General features: G+C 43.8%; 1 long non-coding RNA gene across 2 annotated transcripts in view; it reads right to left on the bottom strand.

The window, feature by feature from the left end:
• Positions 1–17,741, bottom strand: part of LOC142660518 (uncharacterized) — a 93,701-nt gene that overhangs the window by 6,699 nt on the left and 69,261 nt on the right. The window contains exon 1 of one of the 2 annotated variants that reach the window (XR_012850502.1): positions 33–120. The exons of the other annotated variant lie outside the window; for it this stretch is intronic. This is a non-coding gene — a long non-coding RNA (uncharacterized LOC142660518). Of the gene's footprint in view, positions 1–32; positions 121–17,741 lie in introns of those variants that run through there. 2 annotated transcript variants of the gene reach the window in all.

Raw genomic sequence — 17,741 nt, 5'->3', positions numbered from 1 at the left:
ATGGAAATAAAAGAAAACGTGAATCTTAATACCGTCTCAGAAGGTGTGAATCGCTGCGCCGTTACAACTCAGTAAACAGAGAGGTTGTCTACACGAGTGTGACCAGCTCCTAATTAGAAACCCATTGTACTGTAACAAGCATTGGGTCATCTTTCAAACACCCTCCTGCAAAACAACAAAAGCCGAGATTAAAAGTGGTTTTGGCAGGAAAAAGAAAGGAACGATCCACAAATTAAATTATCGAAACCGTGTCTTGTGAAGGTGAAACGTCTTTCAATTTTGGAAAGGATTTAACACTTATTTCATTCTTCAGAAAACCCTGATTAATGCAGATGGCGCACTGACCGACTGCCAGAGGACACAGAGATAACGTTCAGTGGTGTAGCAATAGGGGTTGAAGTGGTTGCAATTGCCTGGAGAAAAGACAAAAAAAAGGGCTTACTGACCCCGGAAAACTATACCTTGCCCCATGGTAGCTAGTTGAGGTTGGCGGGGCATATGCCCTGTGTCCTGAGTGCCGAGGGGACCTGCAAATATGCCAAGGAATTTAGATACTGGTAATGTCAGGAACAGCTCTCTTGGTCTCAACGCATCCATCCGTCCCCCGGTCTTTGAGTTTCAACATGACAATCATTCATTAAATTGCCCACTGGCACACTAAAGGGAAGCATTCATCGAACCCCTCTCCTTCACCCGCAGAAGATGCACAGGTGCCATACTACTATAGAAGTGCACATGTTGCTGGTTGTACTCCTGTGAAGGAAATTCCCAGTGCTCCACTCCAAATAGCTCAAAGTAGTCGGTGTCGGTGCTTGAATACCTAGAACCGTGGTTTATATGGAGTGTCCAACATAGCGAAAATGTCACACTTCTCAGTTAAAAAAGAAAATGTTATTACATTAACAAGATTTTCAATTTGCAATTGTCCGACCTTGTGTTTTCCCCTCTCATCTTCTTTCGAGGCATCTCATGTAATTGCCCGACCCTGCGTTTTACCCTCACCGCTTCTTCCGGGGCTTAAGAATCCAGGGTCGGGCAATTGGCTAATTTATTTGTGTTCTGCGCTTTTTTTACTTAAATCTTGTGAGTGTGATAAAGTCTTCCTTTTTGACTGAGAGTGCAAGGTGCTAATGATGGTGGAGTAGACTTGAGTGACAGCTATTTATGTGCATTTAATGCGCTGGGCTATAGGCTGCTTGCCACCAGGGTACGCTACATGAGACTGGCATATTTATGATTAGGAAGCCTTTCATGTACGCAGTTGCAATACTGAGAAGCCACCCCTCCCCCACCCCATCAGCAGATGATTGGCGACTGGTAATTAAACGTGTTCTTGTATATTTATATCAGTATGTATGCCCCTTCTCAGTGGTATGTGGACCCCCATCTAGGAGTAGACACACTGCCTGCGCCAGCTGTACTGGGGTCCTGAGCATAAGTGACCATCAAGGCACAGTGTATGTTTAATGGAAAAATTCTTAGATCGATTCATGTTCCAATTTACTGATTAGTGACCAAATAATGTTCATACCAGAATGCCCACGCCAGGTCTTTTGCAGAATATTTGGTGACTACCCCAGTCTCCATAGGAGCAAATAGATCCAGCAAATTTTCCTGCTGACTGCTGTGGCTGTTGCTTGGCAACAGCCTCAACACATTAAAACGCTGCCTAGCAAACAGCGCACCAAAAATATTAAGGCGCCCTAATGAAGTACTTGAGAAACCCAGCTCTTACCAGTTCCCCTTAAAGAGATTACATCACAACACGTATGATGACATCACTGTTCCCAGTCCAGAGGCTTAAGGCCATCTTATTCTGTATCGGAAGTTCTTGTAAGAAATCTGATTATAGAATCTTTATTCACATAAAGATTTCTCCACGTCTGACGATTAAGGGCAATTTATAAAAAATACTGTTAATGAATAGATAAATATGCAACTGTCTGTTCTTAAGTCAATTTCCTTTCCATTACTGTAGGTCACCGGCAAAATCAATTTGTGGAGGAACGCTGGGAAGAAGGAAACACCAAATGGATTTGTCAGCCTGCAGAGGATCTGGCCTCCGTGGGAGCAAAGGGACAAGTGTTTGCATAAATTGTTGTATAATTACATTACTGAGATGTATTATGTTAAGAAACAAACACAGGGACAAAGCGAATGAGAAAATGACCGATAAATTATTTGTAATCTAGGAGGTTATGGAAGGATTTGTATTGGTACAATATTTAATAACAGGATACAGCTTAAAGATACAAGTGCGCGCGCAGAATTACCCACAATCCTTGCAACACACAGATGCAGAAGAGCTGAGTTTGTCAATCATTGAGCCCTTATTGTCTTAAAAGGGGTTGTCGCATCCCAAAAACCCATTTTAATTGACCTATTAGGGCAGATCAACGTCTTAGAGGGGGGTCCTTTCTTGGGACCCCTTCTATTAGCTAGAGCAGAGAAGCAGCCCACATTCTAGTAGACCGAGTCCATCCATGTATTCCATGAGCAGCCTTTCATTAAAATGGCCATATGTAATACTACATTTCCCCTGTGTCGGCCTCTGCAGGGAAAATGAGCAACTGACGGAAAAGTACCTTAGCAACATCAGCTATATTCCAGGGGTTTTGGATCTGTAGGGATCAGCTAATCACTGTGGCAGCTCCCATATTCAAGGGGTTATCTGTGATGATATAACCGATTTAAAGCAGTATGTTACAATACAAACCTCTGACCGCTGTACTATAATGAGCCCTGCACTAGTGTACGTTGGGTAGTGCCATGTATGGTACGTTCTATACCCCCTGCAGGGTCTACCATCAAACAATGTACAAATAACCATACCATATAGTGCATAATTGTAAGGGCCATGCAGTATGTTGCTCAAATAAAAGTGCCATACGTAGACTAAATACAATTTTTATGCATTTGCCTAAATAATACTGCTATACAATGCTGCCACCACCACAAAACACTGCACAAATAAAATGCTATGCAATGCCTAAGTAGCAGTGCCACACAATGCCTAAGTAAATACCACCATATAGTACTCAAATACCAACATACAATGAACAGCTTCATACATAATATTGATCTAATAACAGTACAATACAATGTCTAGTACTGCTATACAATTAAAGAGTAACCAAACTTTTAAAAGGTTTTGCCATGTCATAATGACGTGTCAGATGTTTTGACTGGTGGTGTACGGGGTCAATAGAAAGTCTATGAATCCGTTCACCACTCGCTCTACTTTCTGAGGAAAGCTGATCAGAAACTAAGCGGCACAGCGCTCACCCGAGAGCTTCTGCCGCTTTGTTTTAGCAATCGGTGGGCGTCCCTGTCCTCTGACTCCCACCTATCAAAACTTCTGACATGTCAAAAGTTTTTTTAAAGTTTAGTTATCCTTAAGATTCATGGTGGTGACTACACTCAGGCACCAGGCCATCTGGGGGGTACCCTTTATCAGAGTTGGCTAATGTGCCCTGCACAGATCACACACCCCTAAATCCAACCCTGACACGGTCTAACAATTTTACCTGGAGTGTTCCATTAAGTATACATCTCATGATTTATAGAATGTAGCATTTTAATTCCATAGTAATAGTATGCGTCATCAGGACCAGATTATAACGAGGGCACATAAGCCACATACCACCTTGGGAACCTAGGGGGCCATAGTCACCCACCCTCCCTGCCCAGGCCAATTCTTCCGATATCTTCTACCCAGCATTTTTTCTAGTTACACCCCTAGCAATCTAAATTTATTTGGGTAGTGTATACACTGCTCACCTCCAGGACCCCCACTTTTTAGAAAGAGAGAGTTCCTCTGATGGCTGACGGCGATCCTATCCAGCCGAGAAGATGTGGAAAAGTGGCCACGCATGTGTGTGTCTCTGTCTTATGAAGTCTAAGGGAGTCCTTGTCTCCATAACTTCAAAGGAAAGAGCCATGTGCGGCCATCTGTTCTATATGTGGCTACGACAGGGGGTACAGTGCTGGATTTAGGATGGAGACCCCACTAACCTTAATCCAGCCCTATGCATCATAGAGGCCGCCATATTGTGCTGTGTTACATTGACTATAAAGATACAGGGAATGAATTCACTAGGATTAGACACAATTCATTAATAATATATTACAGGCAAGCTGCCAGGGGATCGGTTCCTTTACTCTCTCATTATTGTTATGTTTGACATGGCTCCACTTCAGCCATATTGTTTTACTGAAGCATGCAGACATAATTCGGTAACACCTCATCTCGTATCCTATTATTGCACAAAACAGAAATAACGCAATAGATTTCTGCACAAGCATCTTTAAACGGCCTTCAGAGGAGCGATGTGCCAAGAAATTCTATATGAGCGACATATACGGTAATTAGTTTTATGTAAGGAAAATAAACACGGCTGACAGATGTGGTTTTGTCATTTTATGAATCCGGCGCGCACGCATTATCAGCCTGGTAACAACCATGTTATTTTTATATATTTTAATGACTGTTAAGTGACAGAGATATGAATACCAGAGATGGCAGATCTAGTCATGGTCAATCACGGGACTGGAAAACAGAAAATGAATTAACTAAAGTTTATGCACCAGTCTGTTAACTCTTTGAAGGATCGTAAATGAAAGATTGGATAATTCTAGTAGATCCACTGAGGATACACATTAAAGAGCATCTGTCATGGAGGTCTAGATATGCTGGGAGGGCATGATGTGCTGGCGTTTGGTTTGGAATGCAGAGCAGCCCGCTTTAGCTAACACTAGCGGCGTTACAAATAGGCTGTTCTTCGGCAAGATACGCCATGCCTGACGACCAGCACATTATCCCTCCACGTATTACACATAGTACTGACACCCCATGTACTATTCACAGCACTGACCCCTATTCATCACATTTATTTTATGTATTTATTTTTATTACATTATTACACAGTTCTGACACTTTCATACATACATATTTATTTTTTACCATCCATTCACACCCTAGCACTACACTGACACACATTTATCGCACACCTTTGAGCACTTAGTCCGCCACTCCCCTCAAGACTAGTGGGAGGGGCTATCACTATTTAATGCACACTCCTTCTGCAGCATTCTTTGACCCGTCTGCGTCCTGATGGGAACGGGTTTTTACCCACCCACCTACCTAGTGAGTATGGCCTTTTTTGTGGTTTTGATATTTATGTCCCATTTTTTCTGTTTGTGTTTTTAAATTAGGAACGATAAGTTCTGGTTAGGGACTCGCAAGGCACTGGGGACCCTTGACGTTGGGTTGCGAGCTTTGCGTATTTTGGCCAAAATAACAACTAATACCCCATGTTTCATGGATATTTCTTACTACGTATACTACACTTTTTTTCAGGACGCAGCCGGGTCTTATATGCTGGGAGGGCATGATGTGCTGGCGTTTGGTTTGGAATGCAGAGCAGCCCGCTTTAGCTAACACTAGCGGCGTTACAAATAGGCTGTTATTCGGCAAGATACGCCATGCCTGACGACCAGCACATTATCCCTCCACGTATTACACATAGTACTGACACCCCATGTACTATTCACAGCACTGACCCCTATTCATCACATTTATTTTATGTATTTATTTTTATTACATTATTACACAGTTCTGACACTTTCATACATACATATTTATTTTTTACCATCCATTCACACCCTAGCACTACACTGACACACATTTATCGCACACCTTTGAGCACTTAGTCCGCCACTCCCCTCAAGACTAGTGGGAGGGGCTATCACTACTTAATGCACACTCCTTCTGCAGCATTCTTTGACCCGTCTGCGTCCTGATGGGAACGGGTTTTTACCCACCCACCTACCTAGTGAGTATGGCCTTTTTTGTGGTTTTGATATTTATGTCCCATTTTTTCTGTTTGTGTTTTTAAATTAGGAACGAAAAGTTCTGGTTAGGGACTCGCAAGGCACTGGGGACCCTTGACGTTGGGTTGCGAGCTTTGCGTATTTTGGCCAAAATAACAACTAATACCCCATGTTTCATGGATATTTCTTACTACGTATACTACACTTTTTTTCAGGACGCAGCCGGGTCTTATATGCTGGGAGGGCATGATGTGCTGGCGTTTGGTTTGGAATGCAGAGCAGCCCGCTTTAGCTAACACTAGCGGCGTTACAAATAGGCTGTTATTCGGCAAGATACGCCATGCCTGACGACCAGCACATTATCCCTCCACGTATTACACATAGTACTGACACCCCATGTACTATTCACAGCACTGACCCCTATTCATCACATTTATTTTATGTATTTATTTTTATTACATTATTACACAGTTCTGACACTTTCATACATACATATTTATTTTTTACCATCCATTCACACCCTAGCACTACACTGACACACATTTATCGCACACCTTTGAGCACTTAGTCCGCCACTCCCCTCAAGACTAGTGGGAGGGGCTATCACTATTTAATGCACACTCCTTCTGCAGCATTCTTTGACCCGTCTGCGTCCTGATGGGAACGGGTTTTTACCCACCCACCTACCTAGTGAGTATGGCCTTTTTTGTGGTTTTGATATTTATGTCCCATTTTTTCTGTTTGTGAGGATACACATTAAAGAGCATCTGTCATGGAGGTCTAGATATGCAAGGACTGTAGATGTATAGACTGGTAAGAGGAAGCTCCTCCAGGACATCACAATACAACCTACGGAGGGGAACTGCAGGTCCCTAATCTTCGTACAACGTCAGTGGTCATTACTCCACAATTTAGGACTAAGCAAAAATGAGACTCATAGAAGAGTTATAAGGTAGAATTGAAGCCACTGCTATCCCAGAGAAACATCAATGTAGATAGAGAGATAGATAGATGGATGGATAGATACAGAGATAGATAAATGGATGGATAGATAGATACAGAGTTGTTGCTAGGGCCTTAAAAGATAAGGGGCACAAGCCTCGAGACATATGTCCCGTCCCCCCCCCCCTTGCAAAAACAAAATTCATATTTTTGCATACATATCGGAGATAGCATATCTATAAGACTAAGGCTCCTATAGCTGCACTGCTCGATAGAATTGAATGCATTGTCTCAGCAGACAGTATCATAATTGATTGGATTAGATACAGTGGCTCAGCAGACAGTATCACACAGGATAGGGTTAGATACAGGGCCCAGCTCGCTGACATTGCGGCTCCAGCGCTGGACCCAGGAAATCTAAGATAATAATTGCTTTTTTATATGTTACTATTTTTTTTTTGTGTGTTTGTTTTTTACAGGTTAGGTTGTTGGACTACGTCGAATTCGAGGACTACATCGATGACGCCATTTTTTTTATTCTCAATAAAATGATTAATGAGGGTTGTGTGTTTTTTATTTTTATTTCAGTAAAATATTTTTTCTATGTCCTTGTATTTTTTTAAACTTTATTACTACCACCTTATTAATAGCTGGCTGATTGACAGCGTCCATTACAAAGGCAGGGCTTAGTGTTAGCCGGTGCCGAGGCTAACACTAACCCCCATTATTAACCTGGTACCCACAGCCACCTGGGGTGCCGGTAAGAGCCGTGTATGATCCAGTACCCGACCATCCGTAGTGATGGTGGGGCAAGGGGGTGGTCGCAGGCTAGTATTATTAGGCTGCGGAGGGTCAAAAACAGTGGGCCTTCCCTCCCTGGTAATACTAAACTGCTGCTGCTATGTTGTATCTGTAATTTTTTTCTTTTTTTTTAAATGACATGGGGTCTACCCCATTTTTCATAACCAGCAGATACAACACAGCAGCAGCAGGCTAGCATTACCAGGGTGGGAAGTACCAAGGTTTCCGGCCTTTACCAGCCTGATAATACCAGCCTGCCGGCCGCCCTAGTGCCCTACCATCACTACAGATGGTCGGGTACTGGATCACACCCGGCTCTTCCGAGTACCCCTGGAGGTGTTGGGTAATAATGGGGGTTAGTGTTAGCCTTTTCACCAGCTAATGCTAAGCCTGTCTTAGTAATGGACGCTGTCAATCAGCCAGCGGTCATTACTAATGCGGTAGTAATAAAGTTTGAAAAAAAATACAAAGACAAAGGAAAATATTTTATTGAAATAAAAAAAAACACACAACCCTCATTAACCATTTGATTGAAAATGAAAATAGACGTCATCTAAGTGGTCCTCAAGTCTGACGTAGTCCAACAACCAAACCTGTAAAAAAATCACAAACATTAAAAAAACATTAGCAACACGTGTTAGGCTTAGATACAGGGCCCTTGTGTTATCCTGTCTGTTAGACCCCGTATCTAAACCTACCACAAGATAGGCTTGGATACAGGGCCCCAGCAGACAGTAACGCTATACTTACCCTCCTCTTCAGCTCTGGACGCAGCAGAGATCCTGACGCCATCCCGCGTTGCGATATTGTTTGCGCCGCACAGTGTCATGACGCGAGAAGACGTCAGGACCTACGCTGCTCTCCGGAATGAGGAGGGTAAGTATACTGTCAGTTACTATAGTAACCGGGGCCCGTGTAGTTTATTATATAGGCCCAGTTACTATAGCAACTGTTTATGGACATGGTGCGGGGGAGGGCCGCGGGTCCCTATTGCTACAGGGCCCGGATCGCTGCGACCCCTATAGTTACGCCATTATGTGGCAGTCACTCTGGGATCTGGGGCACCGGGCCAGTATTTAGTAAAAATAAAAGCAGCGCAAAAATTGAGAAAAATCTCTAAAATGCTGTGTGTGCAAGCCTCAGGACCTCGACTTCCAGTCCCACATTCAAATATCCAAGAGATAGGCAGCACTCCCCACAAATTTGTCAAGTGAACAAAAGTTTCCTTTTAAGCCATGCCCCAATCCCCGCCCATAAAAATAGCTGCCCCTACACAGTATAATGCCCTCCAGCTGCCGCCATACAATATAATTCCCCCATAGCTGCCACCATATTGTATAATGCCCCCATACCTGCCACAATATAAAGACAACACAGATGCCCCAACTGTAACCATTGGGACACCCTCTAAGGGCGGAATCCCCAGCCAGAGCGCCAGCCACCCTGTGATTCCGCTCCAGGAGGAGCCACTGATGTCACTGTGCATATATGGACAGTGACAACAGGGATTCCCTCTAGGAGCGGAATCCCCGGTGAGAGCGCCGGCAACGTTCTGGCAGGGGATTCCACTCCTGGGGAAGCCACTGACGTCACTGTCCATATATGGACAGTGATGTCAAGGGTTTCCCCCGGGCTCAGCGCTTAAAGTAGTGCTGTGCCCGGGGAGTCCTCTGTACTAATGCTGAAGCAGGGAGCTTATGGTTCCCTGTTTTAGCATTGGGTTCAACTGTATCTGCATCCTGAGGACACAAATACAGTTGACACTGGGAGTCCGGGACACACCACCAGGACTGTCCCGCTGAATCCGGGACGGTTGGAAGGGCTAGATGATATAGATAGATAGATAGATAGATAGATAGATAGATAGATAGATAGATAGATAGATAGATAGATAGATAGATAAGGCGTCCACTCATCTTCAGTCATTCTGGCTTTCGTTTGTAGTTGTATATGAACAAACATCAGCTGAGAGGAAGGATACAGAGATGTAACTTGAATCTTCTGGGCCCCAATGCAAGAACTGTAGGAACCTAAAAAAAAGTTTATTTCAGTCATTGTAGTTTAGGTGAATAATGCAGGTACAGTATGTGTACCATAAAGAACCACACACAAAAAAACATTGTCCCATAGGAAGAAAGCAGTGGCTTAAAAATTAGAAATGTGTGTGATAGGTCCAAGACTGACAGGGGCTTACTGTTCTCCTCCTCTGTGAAGCCCCGCATGACTCCATGCTGGCATCGTAATAAACTTTGAATTGGCACGCTCATATTGGCATTGTATAGCATTATGCTGGTACTGTGTGGGCGATTCCTTAAAAAAAAAACTTGGTGACATCATCCAATTTGTGGTTCATTCTTAAAAGTCTCCCCGGGTGTTGACAATTGAATATTGAGGGAATATAATATAATATTTTCCCTTTTCAGTTTTGCTTTGAACAGCAAGAAGCTGGATTCATCCGAAAAGGCATCTTTTGGCAATTCTTCATATGTCTGGTACGCTTGGTACTGCGCCAGCTCTAATCCTCGACTGTTTTAAGACGGATGAATGGAACAAGAAGATACATGTGAGGCCACTAGACGAACAAGACCAATGCCACATCATCCCTGCAGGCAGGCATTAGACTCTAACAGGCTACCTGTAGGGAGAGATAATATCGAGTCTGCTATGTGACCCACATCACATTAAATTAACCTTGATCTTTATATATACGCTGTCAGCAGTAGCTGGAAGGAAAATGGATCTTCCCAAGAATTAAAGTACAGAAATTGTTTTTTTAATAACTAGTATTTCCATTTCAGCTATTTTCATATAAAAATGACTGCCTAGTTTAATTATTAAAACATACTTTGAGGAAATATGTTTGAATCCATTATTGTACCTTTACACCCTTCCTACAGTCTGAGGTAACTCCGGTTGCCTAGCAACCACTGAGCTCCTTACTTGGGTGACCAGCATTTCAGTGCATGCAACTACCAGAGAGAGATTTTAGATCTGATTTGTCGCAAATCAAAAGTGCCCCGATTACATTGAAAAGTCGATATGACACTCTGAGGTCTTCTAAGACTGTATTCAACCTCTTTCAAGCTCCTTAATTTCAAGACAGCATTAGTCATGTCAAAGTGATGCAACGTATATGGGTATAGGTAAATGGATGGCAGCCGGTGGTAACAGACAGCCTGTTCAAAAACACACCGCACTAACAGTTTTCTTATGCGTTATCTCTTTTTGGGCAGTAGTCTCATTCACTAGAATGGGACCGGAACTGCAATCCCAGGCACAGACGCTATGGATGTGTCTGGCGGTGTGCCTGGTACGCTATGAAGCATGGATAGGCTGCGGCGTTCGTCATTGCAGCCACTTTATTCAGCTAAACGGCAGGAATGCCTGGAGTCGGACCCCCGCCGATCTGATATTGATGACCTTTCCTAAGGAGAGGCCATCAATATAAAATGCCCAGAGAACACCTTTCATCAAATAAGTACTAGACATTCTGATTCTGTTAGAATTATGCACCATTTTCTTGAGCACATTTACAGCAAAAAAAATTATCTGGCCCCAAAATGTTCATATAAGACAAATCCTATGTCATTTATGACTCTGTAGAGCCACTGCTTTATTAGTCAGGGAAAGAAAACAACTGGTGATACCACACCCCCCACGTCACAGGCAGGCACCGGGGGAACTAAAGCAGTTCTAATGTGATTACCCCAACAAGCATCCCATATCTCAGCTCAAAGGGGTTTACCCATAATCAATATTTATCACTTATCTCCAGGACAGGTGATAAATATCTGATCGGCTAGGGTCCAACTGCTGGGATCCCCACCGATCACGAGAATGTTCCTTACCTGGGAGCCCCATTTGAATGGAGCGGTACTGCGCATGATCGGCCACGGCTCCATTCATTTCTATGGGGTTGCCGAGCGCTATCTACAGCAGCCCCAGAGAACTAAATGGAACGGGGGCCAAGGATGCACAGTACCGCTCCATTCATAAGAGGCACCCAGGAACGGCAAGGTAAGCCCATTTTCTTGATCAGTGGGGGTTCCAGAGATCGAAACCGATCAGTCATTTATCACCTATCCTGTAGATAGGTGATAAATGTTGATTCTGGGTAGACCCCTTTAATGCAAGTGTGAAGCGGGGGTAGTACATTTCGGCACAATGGCATACATAAAAAAGAAGGGGCCCATTTCAAAGATCAAAATTTCCCTCCTTATAGTGTCGGATTTTGCGATCCAGGATAAAAGGACCTGTTTTTTCTTACCCTTTCAATGACCCTAGAGCCAGTTCTCCACCCCTTGTTTCCTAACATTGCATTTCCTCTTAAGTGGGGAGTTCTGCAATCCAATAGCAGAGGAAATAGCGGCAACCAGGGCTCTCCAAGTCTCCTATACTAGCCACATGGGCTGCCTCTGGTGTGTCCGCTCTTGAGTACAGTGAGGCTTTAAAAATGCTGCAATCAGAAGCCCCTGCGTACTAGAGCCGTCCTCTGCCTTTGCCAAAGAGATCATGTTTTTCTGACAATCCAATAATCTATATAAAAATCCTGTATCCTACAGGTAAGAGGTTTACCTGTATATTATCCCCAGACGTGCAGATTAAAACTCTTCCTAATTTTTGCGCTTTGTAAGGTAATCCCTAATTATCTTTTTCATGTGCCGTATCTCTGCAAGAATTCTTCCATTCATCCCGTTCATAAGAAAACCTGATATGATATTATAATGGAAGGTGTGAAACGTTCCCCGTAATGTAACTTGATAATTAGCGCTCTACTCCACGAGGCGGCCCATGTTACCAGTCACAATAATGTAAACATATCTTGTATCCGCCATAATTGCCTTTCTGCTGTTTACCCCATTGCTAACAGCAGCAATAATTAAACGCAAATTGATCAGCACAAGTGCCAACATGTCTTGGTGGGATTTCTACAGATAGGTCACAATTTTATCTATTTTTAATTTTGAGAATGTAATTACTTTGGAAGCAGCATGCGAGGATCTTTAAATCAATGTGGTTGGCAAAATGAATTATAGAGCAAAACTGCTTTCCTGAGGGACAGCCGGAAACGTCACTGTCAGAGAGACATTTTCATCCATAGCCTTGGATGTGGCTAATAAGATTTTTTAAAGAGACAGTTTGAGATATGCACTTTCCCCCTGACATCATTGAGTTGAAAAAGTCCCAAAAGGACCAAGTTCCTACAGTTTAAAATGATCCGTACTCTAATGGGTAAGTGGGAATTACACCTCTAGTCATAGTAAAATAATGTGCCCCATGCAGAGCCGTAGCTAGGCGTTCCTACACCCGGTGCAAAGATTCAGTTCGCTGACAAATCCTGTATCTCGATACTTAGGTAACTGACCTTGGCTTGTTGTTTCACTCCTGGCTCGCAGCGCCCTGGGTAACCAGACCCACCACTCCTACCCCTAGCTATAATCATTTTAACACGGGTCCTGGTGTATAGTTAGGGGTAGAAATGGTGGGTCACCGTCATGTACAGTGGTGGATTAAGTAGACCATAGGCCTTGGGCTGATACCCAAACTTGGGCTCCCTTTCTCCACCGCCACCCTGCCACGCCATAACTATTGTTAACACTACCTTTTTGTGCAGGCAATAACAAATGGGTTTTACCATTTCCCCTTGTGAAAGGCATGCGTCCCTACCTACTGACAGTATCACATTGTGCAGGGACACGTCCTCCTGACAAGGGGAATGGTAACACCCAATTGTCTATCAGTCCTGGACTGAAGACTTTTTGTGAAATACAAGGATTTCCTATAATAAACATGTCAGGAGAGGTGACGACTTTTCATATTCTAGTATTTTTTTTTCCTTTTTTCTTCTCCATCCGGTCCAGACTTTATGACGACTTCTCCCGAGCATGACCCATTTCTGCAGAATTTGCCACTCAGATGTCTTCGGCTCCTCACTTTTCCAATATTTCCACACCTATAAACGAAGATAAAATTATCATGGTGCCACACACCGTGCCCCTAAATATAATAATAACCATACACTGCACCCCTGAATAAAATAGTACCAAACACTGTAAAGTAAAGCACCACATACACACACACACCCTGTAGATAGCACCACACACAGATCCCCTGTGGATTGCGCCACACACACCCCGTTTAGATAGCGCCACACACAGCCCCTGTAGATAGCGCCACATACCCCCTGTAGATAGCGTCACACACAGTCGCTGTAAATAGCGCCAAACGCACACCCCCTGTAGATAGCACCACACACCCCCTGTAGATAGCGCCACACACAGCCCCTGTAGATAACGCCACACACAGCCCCTATAGATAGCGCCACACACAGCCCCCTATAGACAGCATTACACACAGCCCCCTGTAGATAGCGCCACACACAGCCCCCTGTAGATAGTGCCACACAGTCCCCCTGTAGATAGCATCACAAACAGCCCAACTATAGATAGCGCCACACAGACCCATTGTAGATAGCGCCACACAGACCTCCTGTACATAGCGCCACACAGCCCTCCCTCTCTTGTAAATAGTGTCACGCAGCCCCCCTTGCCCCCCTTGCATATAGTGCCACACAGCCCCCCTTGCATATAGTGCCACATGGCCCCTCTTGTATATACTGCCACACAGCCCCCTTGTATATAGTGACACACAACCACCCGCTCTTGTAAATAGTGCCACACAGCCACCCATGTATAAAGTGCCACACAGCCCCCCCTTGTATATAGTGCCATACAGCCCCCCTTGTATATAGTGCCACACAGCCCCCCCCCTTGTATATAGAGACACACAGCCCCCCCTTGTATATAGTACCACACAGCCCTCCCCTTGTATATAGTGACACACAGCGCCGCTCCTTTCTATATAGTGCCACACAGCTCCCCCTTTGATAGAATGCTACACAGCAATCCCCCCGTGTATATTGCCGTATAGACCCCCAAAAAAATAAAATATTGTACTTATCTTGCCCCGTTCCAGTGACGGACGGGGCGCTGCGTAGCCTCCAGGTGGGACTCTTGTGCAGACCAGCGTGATGCAGTGATGTCATTATTACTAACGTGGCCTGCAGCCTATAGTATTAATTTGTATCTGTGTCCTGAGGACGTAGATACAAGTGAATGTGAGTATCGCCAGCATCGGGGCCCCCGTCGCTGCTAGCGACAACACAGGGCATGAGGGGTTCCCGGCCACCCAGCCCATAAATGTTATGGGCTGGGCAGCCATGGGCCCCCTGGGAGCCTTAGGCCCCTGGGCGGCGGCCTAAACCGCCCTTATGATGATCCGCCACTGGTCATGTATCCAGAGGCACTAGAACACCTGAATTTCAACTGACTTTCCAAAAAGTGCCTCGTCTGTTGCCATGAAACATCTTCTTATACATGGTGAAGACCGAGAAGATTTCACATAAGAAGACAACTTAGGGACATGTATTTCCAGGTAAGGATAGGGCTAGAAAAAACCTTTTCATGTGATGCTTATTTTAACCAAGGACAATATCTGCATGGAGTTTGTGTGTTTTCCCCGTGTTTGCGTGGATTTTCTCCGGGTACTTCCGCTCTCTTCCACACCAAAAATAAACTGATAGGTTAATTAAATTCCCATTACATTGGCCCTAGTGTGAATTTCTGAGATAGGGAAATTAGATTGTGAGCTGGGATGGGTACTGATATAAAGGGTAACAATCTCTATACAGAGCTGCAGAATATTTCGGCGCTATAAAAGCAGTGGGAATCTATCTCATATCTATTATCTATCTTTCTATCTTTCTTTATATCTGTCTCATATCTCTAGTTACCAATCTATTTATTATCTAGTTATCTTTTATCTATCTATTTTTTTATTTATCTATCTCATATCTGTCTATCAATCTATCTATTATCTACCTATTTTTTATCTATCTATCTATCTATCTATCTATCTATCTATCTATCTATCTTCTATCTATATCTATCATCTTTACAGTCTATTCTCACAGATATACAGGATAGAAGTCCAGAAATTTCATAACTTTAATAATCTAAAAGTCTCTTAATAAATGTTTTCCTAATTTCCTAATTATTGCTTAAAGGGAATGTGACGCGAGAAAAAAATTTATATTTTTTTTAGTTAAACAATTAGTGTATAGGTGATTAAACATTGTTCTAATTTTTTAAATTTTTTTCACGAGTCAGGAAATATTATAAATTAGATTCTAATTTATAATATTTCCCAGCGCTGGGCACTAGATGGAGCAATTCCCAAAATTGCAGCATTGCATGTGGTAAAGCAACCACATTGCTTTATGCTGCAAAATTTGAGAAAACTCACTCGCTCTAGTGAGCTCTCAGAATCCCCCCCTCCTTTATCCTGGCTAGTGCCGGGAGAAACGAGGGGATTGAACGGTCAAACCTCCTACACTGTGTGTCGCCATTTTTTGAGCTAACACACAGTGTAGTAGGTTTACATACAGTAGTAAACACACAGTAAAACACTTACATACACAGAAATAACTTACCTGCTCCAGCCGCCGCCGCTCCCTCCGGTCCGTCCGCTCCGTCTGCTACCTCCCGCTCCAAGTGCACAAGTCCGGAAGCCGCGACTGGAAGTAGTAATCTTACTGTCCGACCGCGACTTCCGGTCCACAGGAAAATGGCGCCGGACGTCGCACAGTTCAACTTGGACTGTGTGGGAACGGCGTACAGCATAGTGGATGGAACGGGCCCCGTTCGCATTCACTATGGGACTGTATGTGCCGTATTCCATGTCTGTATGTGTCGTTAATCGACACATACAGAAATGGAAAAAAAAAATGGCAGCCCCCATAGGGAAGAAAAAGTTCAAAAATAAAAAAATGTAAAACACAAACACACAAATAAATATAAAAGTTTTTAATAAAACACTGTTCCTTTAACTCACTAAATATTTTCAGTCAGATTAATTTCTTGTCTCTTAGGAAAAGTTGATGACAAATACCACTCAGTAACCCTCTCAGTCCTCTTCTGTCTCTGTCAAGAAAAAACTATTTTTATCCATCGACAAGGAGGCAGCTGATATTGCAGGAGGTCAGATATGAAGAAAATAAACATCATATAGAGGATCACGGCCCAAGATATACGTCTCGTGATATCTCCTGGTGCAGCATTATTGAACATCAATGTCTATAACTAAAGTGAAAATTAAATTTAGGTAGACACATTGTATTACACTGGAGGCTAAGGGGACAACATATATAATAACCAAATAATTAAAAGAACATTAAAGCTTGTAGTTTGGATTTGCTATTTCATTATTAAACTCACACAATGGAAGACAATTAGATACAAACAAATCAAAGGTGCCAATAACTAATAATAATCGATTTGTTTCTGTTGGCACCCTCTCCTTCAATATGTTGTATGGTCATACAGTGTCCAAATAAACATACAATACAGCACCCAATTATATACACCATATAGTACAGGGGCAGCTGTGTGGCACTATCTACAAGGGGTGTGTGGCACTCTCTACAGAGCGGACTGTGTGGTGCTATGTACAGGGGCTGTGTGTGGCACGATCTACAGGGGGCTGTGTGGTGTGATCTACAGAGGGCTGTGTGGCACTTTCTACAAGGGGGGCTATGTGGCACTATCTAAAGGGGCTGTGTGTGCCACGATCTACAGGGGGCTGTGTGGTGTGATCTACAGAGGGCTGTGTGGCACTTTCTACAAGGGGGGCTATGTGGCACTATCTAAAGGGGCTGTGTGTGCCACGATCTACAGGGGGCTGTGTGGCGCGATCTACAGGGGGCTGTGTGGCACTTTCTACAAGGGGGGCTATGTGGCACTATCTACAGCGGGCGTGTGGTGTTATCAACAAGGGGGCGTGAGGCATTATCTACAGGGGGCTGTGTGTGGCACTATCTACAGGAGGGTTGTGGGGCGCTACGTACAGGGGTGTGTGTCGCTATCTACAGAAGGGGTGTGGGGAACTATTTATAGAGGGGGATGTGTGGCGCTATCTACATTGGGTTGTGTGGCACTATCTATGAGGGGTGGCATTATCTACAGGGGCATTGTGAGAGGCACTTTATACAGGGGGCACTGTGTGCGTGTGTGTGTGTGTGTGTGTGTGTGTGTGTGTGTGTGTGTGTGTGTGTGTGTGTGTGTGTGTGTGTGTGTGTGTCTGGTGCTTTACTTTATAGTGTTTGACAC

The sequence above is a fragment of the Rhinoderma darwinii genome, chromosome 9 (genome assembly GCF_050947455.1).
Source record: "Rhinoderma darwinii isolate aRhiDar2 chromosome 9, aRhiDar2.hap1, whole genome shotgun sequence".
NCBI lineage: Eukaryota > Metazoa > Chordata > Amphibia > Anura > Rhinodermatidae > Rhinoderma > Rhinoderma darwinii.
Note: the sequence above shows the minus strand (reverse complement) of the source record. Positions and strands in the feature narration are given on the sequence as shown.